Below are 12,314 nucleotides of genomic sequence, written 5' to 3'. Positions count from 1 at the left end.
AGGAGGAATTTTGAACCATTCCTAATTACAAACTGTTTCAGTTCAGCAATATTCTTGGGATGTCTTGTGTGAACCACTCTTGAGGTCATGCCACAGCATCTCAATCGGGTTGAGGTCAGGACTCTGACTGGGCCACTCCAGAAGGTGTATTTTCTTCTATTGAAGCCATTCTGTTGTTGATTTACTTCTGTGTTTTGTGTCGTTGTATCACCCAACTTCTGTTGAGCTTCAATTGGCAGACAGATAGCCTTACATTCTCCTGAAAATGGTCTTTATAAACTTGGGAATTCATTTTCCCGTTGATAATAGCAAGCTCTCCAGGCTCTTAGGCAGCAAAGCATTCCCAACCATGATACTCCCTCCACCATACTTTACAGTTAGGATGAGATTTTGATGTTGGTGTGCTGTGCCTTTTTTTCGCCACACAGTGTTGTGTGTTCCTTCCAAACAACTCAACTTTAGTTTTATCTGTCCACAGAATATTTTGCCAGTAGCGCTGTGGAACATCCAGGTGCTCTTTTGTGAACTTCAGACGTGCAGCAATGTTTTTTTTTGGACAGCAGTGGCTTCTTCCATGTTGTCCTCCCATGAACACCATTCTTGTTTAGTGTTTTACGTATCATAGACTCATCAACAGAGATGTTAGCATGTTCCAGAGATGTCTGTGAGTCTTTAGCTGACACTCTAGAATTCTTCTTAACATTGAGCATTCTACACTGTGCTCTTGCAGTCATCTTTGCAGGACGGCCACTCCTAAGGAGAATAGAAACAGTGCTGAACTTTCTCTATTTATAGAAAATGTGTCTTACCGTGGACTGATGAACATCAAGGCTTTTAGGGATACTTTTGTAACCCTTTCCACCTTTATGCAAGTCAACAATTCTTCATCTTAGGTCTTCTGAGATCTCTTTTGTTCGAGGCATGGTTCACATCAGGCAATGCTTCTTGTGAATAGCAAACTCAAATTTTGTGACAATTTTTTTAATAGGGCAGGGCAGCTCTAACCAACATCTTCAACTCGTCTCATTGATTGGACTCCAGGTTAGCTGACTCCTGACTCCACTTAGCTTTTGGAGAAGTCATTAGCCTAGGGGTTCACATACTTTTCCCAACCTACACTGTGAATGTTTACATGATGTATTCAACATAGACAAGAAAAATACAATAATTTGTGTGTTATTAGTTTAAGCAGACTGTGTTTGTCTATTGTTGTGACTCAAATTAAATTGTATGACTAATTTATACAGAAATCCAGGTAATTTCAAAGGGTTCACATACTTTTTCTTGCCACTGTATAACCACAATATCACAACAATCCTACACTTCAGAGAGGCCTAGCTGACTCACAGCTTGTTCTCCTAATGGATACAGATTCAGTCATCAGAGAACTCTGTGTTTCAGTCACTGCTTTGGGGTTTCAGGGCTTAGACTACTGTATCCTAATCTGTTTACAAGCATATCTGGTTTCCCAAAACATTTCAGAACCAACAAATTGCTTTCGGTTCACTGTATGGTCAGAAATAGATTCTATCCCCTTCATCATAATGTTTCTTATCACAATTTATCACAAACCTTTTTGCAAGTACTTAAAAAAACAGTATTTGTATAATAGTTATTTATAGTTAAAACAAAATGTACTATTACATTGAAACTCATCATTCTAGTTATTTAAAGAACACAGTTTCAAAAGAGGACTATTGAAAATCTTACATTGACTCAAATTTCTAAAATGTCCATGTCTCTCCATTCATGCCGCTGCTACGATATATGGCAAGCTGCAGGTCAAGTTTTACTATCCGGATGACCATGTACGGACAGTAAATGCCTTGACAGATTGTATGGGCAGCATGCTCAGCCAGCCGTTGTGCAGGTTTGATCCGCAACTACAGAAAATGTTTCGTTGAGGTTATTGCTGCCAAAGGAGGGTCAACCAGTTATTAAATCCAAGGGTTCACATACTTTTTCCATCCTGCAATGTGATTGTTTACACGGTGTGCTCAATAAACACATGAACATGTATAATTGTTTGTGTGTTATTAGTTTAGTTTAAGCAGACTGTGTTTGTCTATTGTTGTGACTTAGATGAGTATCAGATCAAATTTGATGACAAATTTATACAGAAAACCAGGTAATTCCAAAGGGTTCACATACTTTTTCTTGCCACTGTAATTAGTTACATGAAACAGTGACATAATGAGCATTTCTAAGAACTGTCTACGAAGGCAAGAATAGGACTCCAGTCAAGACCTATTTCAGCAATATTTTTGAAGTACTGTACATCTATATGAATTCAGAATGTTACAAATAAATGAAATCTACAAGTTACCCAACCTGTGATATATTTAGTTGTACATTGCCAAATGCGGGTGATTTAGTGCATGAGAGAGTGAGCGGATAGATTCAGCATGGTGAATTAGTATTAAGTGAAAAGACAGCGTGAGATACGGGTGTACATGCATCGTCACACAATTTACAGACCATTTATATATTCTACCATTGATTTGATTGATAGGGCTATTCTTTCCAAATATATGCCAAACCACAGCAATAGGTTTTGATATCTTTTGATGTATGTTTGAATTTTGGATTTGGAAAATATCCAATCAGATCAATCTCTCAAGTCATATTCAGAGAATGAATGGTGGTTGTCCTTACACATAGCCTACTGTACTTCCGGTTAAAATGTATAATGATCCATCAATTCTGCTATGCACGCTCTGTTGCATTGAGGAAAAGTATTGTCTCCTCTGCCATCACTGTTATTTCATGAATATGTTGAATATGACATTACATCATATATTATCATTTGTGGTATAATTGATAATACAGTATCATCCTACACCAGGGATGGGCAACTTTGATGGGGGTGGGGGCCACAAAAAAACGGAACTCATGAGGGGCTGTAGTGGCTCGTGGGTCTACTTCCCACAAAAAAAAGTAGTCCGTCAGAAGTTTCCATTTCTTTTTCCCATCCATAACTCATTTCCCAGGTAGCCCCTCTCTCCCAAATGAAATATGACTTCATAATCTGTTATAGGAAAACAGGGGTTGAAAAAGGATTAGCAAGACTGATGAAGATATTTCGCTTTACTCTAATCAGCCCAGTCTTGATGAGGACCCATTTCGATGATTCTATTTACTCCACTCCAATCAGCCATTTTATTGAAGTGTTCATATGGTCTGAGATACTATTGACCTTTAACCTTTGACTAATGACCTTTGAAATAGGTATTGTAATGGTTACATTCAGTCCTTGACTTCCATTACTGATCTAACTGTGTAATGCGTCACAATGTGCTTTGCAACGCCACCTTTCTTCACAGAGGTAATCCAAATTATTTTCAAGAAAACACTCATAGACATCTTATTTACAATCCTTTTCAATGAAAACACTTCTTGTGTTAGTCAAGGTGTCATAAAACATTAATAGCACTTTAACAATGATAATTGGCTACAACACATCACTACTCTAAAATCAACTCATATGATTTCCCATTCTCATCTCCAAGAACATGTTGCTCATGGAGGATAGTCTGGTAGTCTGGTGGGCAGGGAACAAACATGTGACTCCAGCTGGAGACCTCTGGACCTTCAGGATTAGCTGTCCCCCGGACAACCTTTTCCAACCCTCTGCCATTCGCTGAAAGCGGTTTCCAGTTGAATATGTATATGGACATAAAAGAGCACTGTTGAATTTTACTGTTGAATTTTACTGGATAGCCCCAGTGTGGGCCCATGTGATAGTTCACAGGGGAATTAAAGGATAATAAATAAAGGATTTGATTTAGGCTTAGCTTAAATAAGAATTTATTCTTAACTGACTTGCCTAGTTAAATAAAGGTTAAATACAATTTTCTAAAGAGCAGTTTTAAGACTGTTTGTAAGGACCGACGCTGGAGATGGTAAGGAGAATCAACATTTATTCAGGAACAGACAGGTAACAAAACAGGTACAGCGTCAGCACACGGGTAAACAACGACAAACGACAATTAATGCTGAAGCCAGGAACAGAGCGGGGAACCAGACAGATATAGGGGAGGAAATGACAGAGCTGATTGAGTCCAGGTGAGTCCAATAATCGCTGATGCGCGTGACGGGGGGAAAGCAGGTGTAAAGGTTTTCTTCCTGGGGTGAAGGAGAGGACCAAAATGCAGCGTAGCCAGTGCTCAACATGTTTAATTATAAGAACAAGTGAACACTACAAACAACTTACAAAATAACAAACGTGCAAAACCGATACAGACCTATCTGGTGCAGAACACAAACACAGAGACAGGTAACAACCACCCACAACGAACACAGTGAAACAACCTACCTAAATATGACTCTTAATTAGAGGAACGCAAAACACCTGCCTCTAATTAAGAGCCATACCAGGCAACCCTAAACCAACATAGAAACACACAACATAGAATGCCCACCCAAAACTCACGCCCTGACCATCACACACATACAAAACAACAGAAAACAGGTCAGGAACGTGACAGAACCCCCCCCTCAAGGTGCGAACGCCGGGCGCACCAGCACAAAGTCCAGGGGAGGGTCTGGGTGGGCATCTGACCACGGTGGTGGCTCAGGCTCCGGACGCTGTCCCCACACCACCATAGTCACTCCCCGCTTCTGTATCCCCCTCCCAATGACCACCCTCCAACTAAAACCACCTAAATGAAGGGGCAGCACCGGGATAAGGGGCAGCACCGGGATAAGGGGCGGCAGGTCCTGGCTGAGGAACTCTGGCAGGTCCTGGCTGAGGGACTCTGGCAGGTCCTGGCTGAGGGACTCTGGCAGGTCCTGGCTGAGGGACTCTGGCAGGTCCGGGCTGAGGGACTCTGGCAGGTCCGGGCTGAGGGACTCTGGCAGGTCCGGGCTGAGGGACTCTGGCAGGTCCGGGCTGAGGGACTCTGGCTGGTCATGGCTCGCTGACGGCTCTGGCTGGTCATGGCTCGCTGACGGCTCTGGCTGATCCGGTCTGGCGGAAGGCTCTGGTTGATCCGGTCTGGCGGAAGGCTCTGGCTGATCCGGTCTGGCGGAAGGCTCTGGCTGATCCGGTCTGGCGGAAGGCTCTGGCTGATCCGGTCTGGCGGAAGGCTCTGGCTGATCCGGTCTGGCGGAAGGCTCTGGCTGATCCGGTCTGGCGGAAGGCTCTAGCGGCTCCTGTCTGGCGGACGGCTCTAGCGGCTCCTGTCTGGCGGACGGCTCTGTAGGCTCATGGCAGACGGGCGGCTTTGCAGGCTCATGGCAGACGGGCGGCTTTGCAGGCTCATGGCAGACGGACAGTTCAGACGGCGTAGGGCAGACGGGCAGTTCAGACGCCGCTGGGCAGACGGGCAGTTCAGGCGCCGCTGGGCAGACGGGCAGTTCAGGCGCCGCTGGGCAGACGGCAGACTCTGGCCGGCTGAGACGCACTGTAGGCCTGGTGCGTGGTACCGGAACTGGAGGTACCGGGCTAAGGACACGCACCTTCAGGCTAGTGCGGGGAACAACAACAGGGCACACTGGACTCTCGTGGCGCACTCTAGGCCTGGTGCGTGGTACCGGAACTGGAGGTACCGGGCTGAGGGCACGCACCTCAGGGCGAGTGCGGGGAGAAGGAACAGTGCGTACAGGGCTCTGGAGACGCACAGATGGCTTAGTGCGTGGTGCCGGAACTGGAGGTACCGGGCTGAGGGCACGCACCGCAGGGCGAGTGCGGGGAGGAGGAACAGGGCTCTGGCGATGCACTGGAAGCCTGGTGCGTGGTGTAGGCACTGGTGGTACTGGACTGGGGCGGGAAGGTGGCGCCGGATATACCGGACCGTGAAGGAGGACACGCGCTCTTGAGCACCGAGCCTCTCCAACCTTACCAGGTTGAATGGTCCCCGTAGCCCTGCCAGTGCGGCGAGGTGGAACAACCCGCACTGGGCTATGCAGGCGAACCGGGGACACCACCTGTAAGGCTGGTGCCATGTACGCCGGCCCGAGGAGACGTACTGGAGGCCAGATACGTTGGGCCGGCTTCATGACATCCAGCTCGATGCCCAACCTAGCCCTCCCAGTGCGGCAAGGTGGAATAGCCCGCACTGGGCTAAGCACGCGTACTGGGGACACCGTGCGCTTTACCGCATAACACGGTGTCTGACCAGTACGACGCCCTCTCACTCCACGGTAAGCCCGGGGAGTTGGCTCAGGTATCCAACCCGGCTTCGCCACACTCCCCTTTATCCCCCCCCCAAGAAATTTTTGGGTGAGCCTCTCGGGTTTCCAGCCACTCTGCCTTGCAAGCGCCTCATAATGACGCCTCTCCGCTTTTGATGCCTCCAGCTCCGCTTTGGGACGGCGACACTCCTCTGGCTCTGCCCAGGGTCCTTCTCCGTCCAGAATCTCCTCCCATGTCCATTCCTCCTTGTACTGCTGCTGCTGTTGCTGCTGCCCGTTGTCACGCTGCTTGGTCCGGGTTTGGTGGGTGGTTCTGTAAAGGTTTTCTTCCTGGGGTGAAGGAGAGGACCAAAATGCAGCGTAGCCAGTGCTCAACATGTTTAATTATAAGAACAAGTGAACACTACAAACAACTTACAAAATAACAAACGTGCAAAACCGATACAGACCTATCTGGTGCAGAACACAAACACAGAGACAGGTAACAACCACCCACAACGAACACAGTGAAACAACCTACCTAAATATGACTCTTAATTAGAGGAACGCAAAACACCTGCCTCTAATTAAGAGCCATACCAGGCAACCCTAAACCAACATAGAAACACACAACATAGAATGCCCACCCAAAACTCACGCCCTGACCATCACACACATACAAAACAACAGAAAACAGGTCAGGAACGTGACAGCAGGTGTGCGTACTAATGTGGCAGGGGTGCGTAATGCTGGGGAGCCTGGCGCCGTCGAGCGCCAGAGAGGGGGAGTGGGAACGGGCGTGACACTGTTGTTTGCAGGCATGCTACCCAGTATTACCCCGTTTGAGAAAACAACTTACATTTAAGTCATTTAGCAGACGCTCTTATCCAGAGCGACTTACAAATTGGTGCATTCACCTTATGACATCCAGTGGAACAGCCACTTTACAATAGTGCATCTAAATCTTTTAAGGGGGGGGGGGGTGAGAAGGATTACTTTATCCTATCCTAGGTATTCCTTAAAGAGGTGGGGTTTCAGGTGTCTCCGGAAGGTGGTGATTGACTCCGCTGTCCTGGCGTCGTGAGGGAGTTTGTTCCACCATTGGGGGGCCAGAGCAGCGAACAGTTTTGACTGGGCTGAGCGGGAACTGTACTTCCTCAGTGGTAGGGAGGCGAGCAGGCCAGAGGTGGATGAACGCAGTGCCCTTGTTTGGGTGTAGGGCCTGATCAGAGCCTGGAGGTACTGAGGTGCCGTTCCCCTCACAGCTCCGTAGGCAAGCACCATGGTCTTGTAGCGGATGCGAGCTTCAACTGGAAGCCAGTGGAGAGAGCGGAGGAGCGGGGTGACGTGAGAGAACTTGGGAAGGTTGAACACCAGACGGGCTGCGGCGTTCTGGATGAGTTGTAGGGGTTTAATGGCACAGGCAGGGAGCCCAGCCAACAGCGAGTTGCAGTAATCCAGACGGGAGATGACAAGTGCCTGGATTAGGACCTGCGCCGCTTCCTGTGTGAGGCAGGGTCGTACTCTGCGGATGTTGTAGAGCATGAACCTACAGGAACGGGCCACCGCCTTGATGTTAGTTGAGAACGACAGGGTGTTGTCCAGGATCACGCCAAGGTTCTTAGCGCTCTGGGAGGAGGACACAATGGAGTTGTCAACCGTGATGGCGAGATCATGGAACGGGCAGTCCTTCCCCGGGAGGAAGAGCAGCTCCGTCTTGCCGAGGTTCAGCTTGAGGTGGTGATCCGTCATCCACACTGATATGTCTGCCAGACATGCAGAGATGCGATTCGCCACCTGGTCATCAGAAGGGGGAAAGGAGAAGATTAGTTGTGTGTCGTCTGCATAGCAATGATAGGAGAGACCATGTGAGGTTATGACAGAGCCAAGTGACTTGGTGTATAGCGAGAATAGTAGAGGGCCTAGAACAGAGCCCTGGGGGACACCAGTGGTGAGAGCACGTGGTGAGGAGACAGATTCTCGCCACGCCACCTGGTAGGAGCGACCTGTCAGGTAGGACGCAATCCAAGCGTGGGCCGCGCCGGAGATGCCCAACTCGGAGAGGGTGGAGAACTTGATCATTACTAAGCAGTAGAAATTGTGCCAAATGACTTGTACTCCACCACACCCCCTCTCCTCCTTCTGGCTGGCCTGGACTGCTGAGTAACACATCTCATTATGGGAATGAATTAGTGGTCATGTGGGGCTAAAATATGCATCACTCCCAAATGTGTTGAAGACGGAGTATGCGAAAATATGCAAAAATGAGCATTGCCCATTATAAGCCATGACAATTAATAGTTATAATCAGAATCTGCAGAACAGTGGTCAGTGAATAAACCCTTATAGTTAAAGAACTGCAATGCAATGCAACTATAATACAACCATGGTCAATGATAAAATAAAAGTTTTCTATTCTGGATCTCTGGTGTATGGCTCTGTCAATCTCTTCCATCTTGAAAGGGTTTGTGTCTGGTAGCCTGAGACTTCCTAAAAAGCAACCTGTGTGGAGTAGCCCTTTCCTGCAGTCAAATGACCTAGTGGCCTCGTGAGTGGGATGTTATAAATATTTTTCATAATTTCATAATTCATAAACTAAAAAAAAAAAAAAAAAGTTATCTGATGTTTCTATGTCAAACAGTTTTGTTGTATTTCAATCTTCTGTGATGTATATAAAGTGTAATATTGGGATGCAAACTCATATTTGAGTTTATATCTGACATGAAACTCAAATATGAGTTTGCATCCCAATATTACACTTTATATACATCACAGAAGATTGAAATACAACAAAACTGTACAACAAAACTCTTCTCTTTTTAAAGCCCATAACCATGTATTTGAGGTGTATACTTTTGTTTAAAAGTAGATTTGTTTAAGACTACCAAGAAACACTCTGTGTGACCCTGATTTAACACACTGCTGTAAAACGTTAGACATTAGTTCCTGGCGTCTATCCGATGTGGATCTATCCTACCGATCCTCGACTTCGGCAATGTCATCTACAAAATAGCTTCCAAAACTCTACTCAGCAAACTAGATGCAGTTTATCATAGTGCCATCCGTTTTGTTACTAAAACACCTTATACCACCCACCACTGCGACCTGTATGCTCTAGTCGGCTGGCCCTCGCTACATATTCGTCGCCAGACCCACTGGCTCCAGGTCATCTATAAGCATGCTAGATAAAGCTCCGCCTTATCTCAGTTCACTGGTCACGATAACAACACCCACCCGTAGCACGCGCTCCAGCAGGTATATCTCACTGATCATCCCAAAAGCAAACACCTGATTTGGCCGCCTTTCCTTCCAGTTCTCTGCTGCCTGTGACTGGAACGAATTGCAAAAATCGCTGAAGTTGGAGACTTTTATTTCCCTCACCAACTTTAAACATCTGCTATCTGAGCAGCTAACCGATCGCTGCTGCTGTACATAGTCCATCTGTAAACAGCCCACCCAATTTACCTACCTCATCCCCTTACTGTTTTTATTTATTTACTTTTCTGCTCTTTTGCACACCAGTATCTCTACTTGCACATTGATCATCTGATGATTTATCACTCCAGTGTTAATCTGCTAAATTGTAATTATTCGCTCCTATGGCCTATTTATTGTATATAGACTCATTTTTTTCCTACTGTGTTATTGACTTGTTTATTGTTTACTCCATGTGTAACTCTGTGTTGTTGTCTGTTCACACTGCTATGCTTTATCTTGGCCAGATCGCAGTTGTAAATGAGAACTTGTTCTCAACTAGCCTACCTGGTTAAATAAAGGTGAAATAAAAATTAAAAAAAAAAATAATTCAATAGTGGTGTAATGTGTCATCTAGGCAGTTCCTCATCTATCAGTTCTGGGTGTTGAAGTGAGGAGAGGACTGTGGGAACGTGGCAGTTAGTGGTTAGTCATAAGACTGTTAAATAGTTAATTAACTGATTACCCAGACTATCTGCATTGACCCTATCTTGCAATGACGCTACGGACACTGACAAGACTATATATACACTATATATACACAACACTGACACTGACACTCTCACACTCTCTCTCTCTCTCACACACACACACACACACACACACACACACACACACACACACACACACACACACACACACACACACACACACACACACACACACACACACACACACACACACACACACACACACACACACACACACACACACACACACACACACACACACACACACACACACACACACACCTTATATAGACAGGTCTATATATAGACAGGTCTATGTCTATATATGGTCCCACAGTTGACAGTGCATGTCAGAGCAAAAACCAAGCCATGAGGTCGAAGGAATTGTCCGTAGAGCTCTGAGACCGGATTGTGTCAAGGCAAAGGTCTAGGGAAGGGTACCAAAATATTTCTGCAGCATTGAAAGTCCCCAAGAACACAGTGGCCTCCATTATTCTTAAATTGAAGAAGTTTGGATCCACCAAGACTCTTCCAAGAGCTGGCCGCCTGGACAAACTGAGCAATTGGGGAAGAAGGGCCTTTGTCAGGGATGTGACCAAGAACACGATGGTTATTCTGACAGAGCTCTAGAGTTCCTCTGTGGAGATGGGAGAACCTTCCAGAAAGACAACCATCTCTGCAGCACTCCACCAATCAGGCCTTTATGTTAGAGGCTAGACGGAAGACACTCCTCAGTAAAAGGCACATGACAGCCCGCTTGGAGTTTGCCAAAAGGCATCTAAAGACTCTCAGGCCATGAGAAACAAGATTCTCTTACTGATTAAACCAAAATTGAACTCTTTAGCCTGAATGCCAAGCATCACGTCTGGAGGAAATCGGGCACCATCCCTACGGTGAAGCATGGTGGTGGCAGCAACACGCTGTGGGGAAGTTTTTCAGCGGCAGGGACTAGGAGAATTGTTAGGATCGAGGCAAAGATGAACGGAGCAAAGTACAGAGAGATCCTTGATGTGCTTGACCTGCTCCAGAGTACTCAGGACCTCAGACTGGGGGCAAAGGTTCAGCTTCCAACAGAACAAAGAACCTAAGCACACAGCTCAGACAACACAGGATTGGCTTTGGGACAAGTCTCTGAATGTCCTTTAGTGGCCCAGCCAGAGCCCGGACTTGAAGCCAATCGAACATCTCTGGAGAGACCTAAAAATAGCTGTGCAGCTACGCTCTCAATCCAACCTGACAGAGCTTGAGAGGATCTGCAGAAAAGAATGGGAGAAACTCCCCAAGTACAGGCGTGCAAAGCTTGTAGCGTCATACCCAAGAACACTTGATACTGTGAAAGGTGCTTTAACAAAAGTACTGAGTAAAGGGTCAGAATACTTATGTACAGTTGAAGTCGGAAGTTTACATACACCTGAGCCAAATACATTTAAACTCAGTTTTTCACAATTCCTGACATTTAATCTGAGTAAAAATTCCCTGTCTTACGTCAGTTAGGATCACCACTTTATTTTAAGAATGTGAAATGTCAGAATAATAGTAGAGAGGATGATTTATTTCAGCTTTTATTTCTTTCATCACATTCCCAGTGGGTCAGAAGTTTACATACACTCAATTAGTATTTGGTAACATTGCCTTTAAATTGTTTAACTTGGGTCAAACGTTTTGGGTAACTGAGTCAGGTTTGTAGGCCTCCTTGCTCACACACTTTTTCAGTTCTGCCCATAAATTTTCTATGGGATTGAGGTCAGGGCTTTGTGATGGCCACTCCAATACCTTGACTTTGTTGTCCTTAAGCCATTTTGCCACAACTTTGGAAGTATGCTTGGGGTCATTGTCCATTTGGAAAATCCAATTGTGACCAAGCTTCAACTTCCTGACTGATGTCTTGAGATGTTGCTTCAATATATCCACATAATTTTCTTTCCTCATGATGCCATCTATTTTGTGAAGTGCACCAGTCCCTCATGCAGCAAAGCACCCCCACAACATGATGCTGCCAGCCCGTGCTTCACGGTTGGGATGGTGTTCTTTGGCTTGCAAGCCTCCCCCTTTTTCCTCCAAACATAACGATGGTCATTATGGCCAAAAGTTCTATTTTTGTTTCACAGACCAGAGGACATTTCTCCAAAAAGTACGATCTTGTCACGACTTCTATCGAAGTCGAAGCCTCTCCTTGTTCGGGCGGTGCTCGGCGCTCGACGTCACCGGTCTTCTAGCCATCATTGATCCATTTTTCATTTTCCATTGGTTTTGTCT

The sequence above is a fragment of the Salvelinus alpinus genome, chromosome 30 (genome assembly GCF_045679555.1).
Source record: "Salvelinus alpinus chromosome 30, SLU_Salpinus.1, whole genome shotgun sequence".
Lineage (NCBI taxonomy): Eukaryota > Metazoa > Chordata > Actinopteri > Salmoniformes > Salmonidae > Salvelinus > Salvelinus alpinus.
This window is presented reverse-complemented; position numbering follows the sequence as displayed.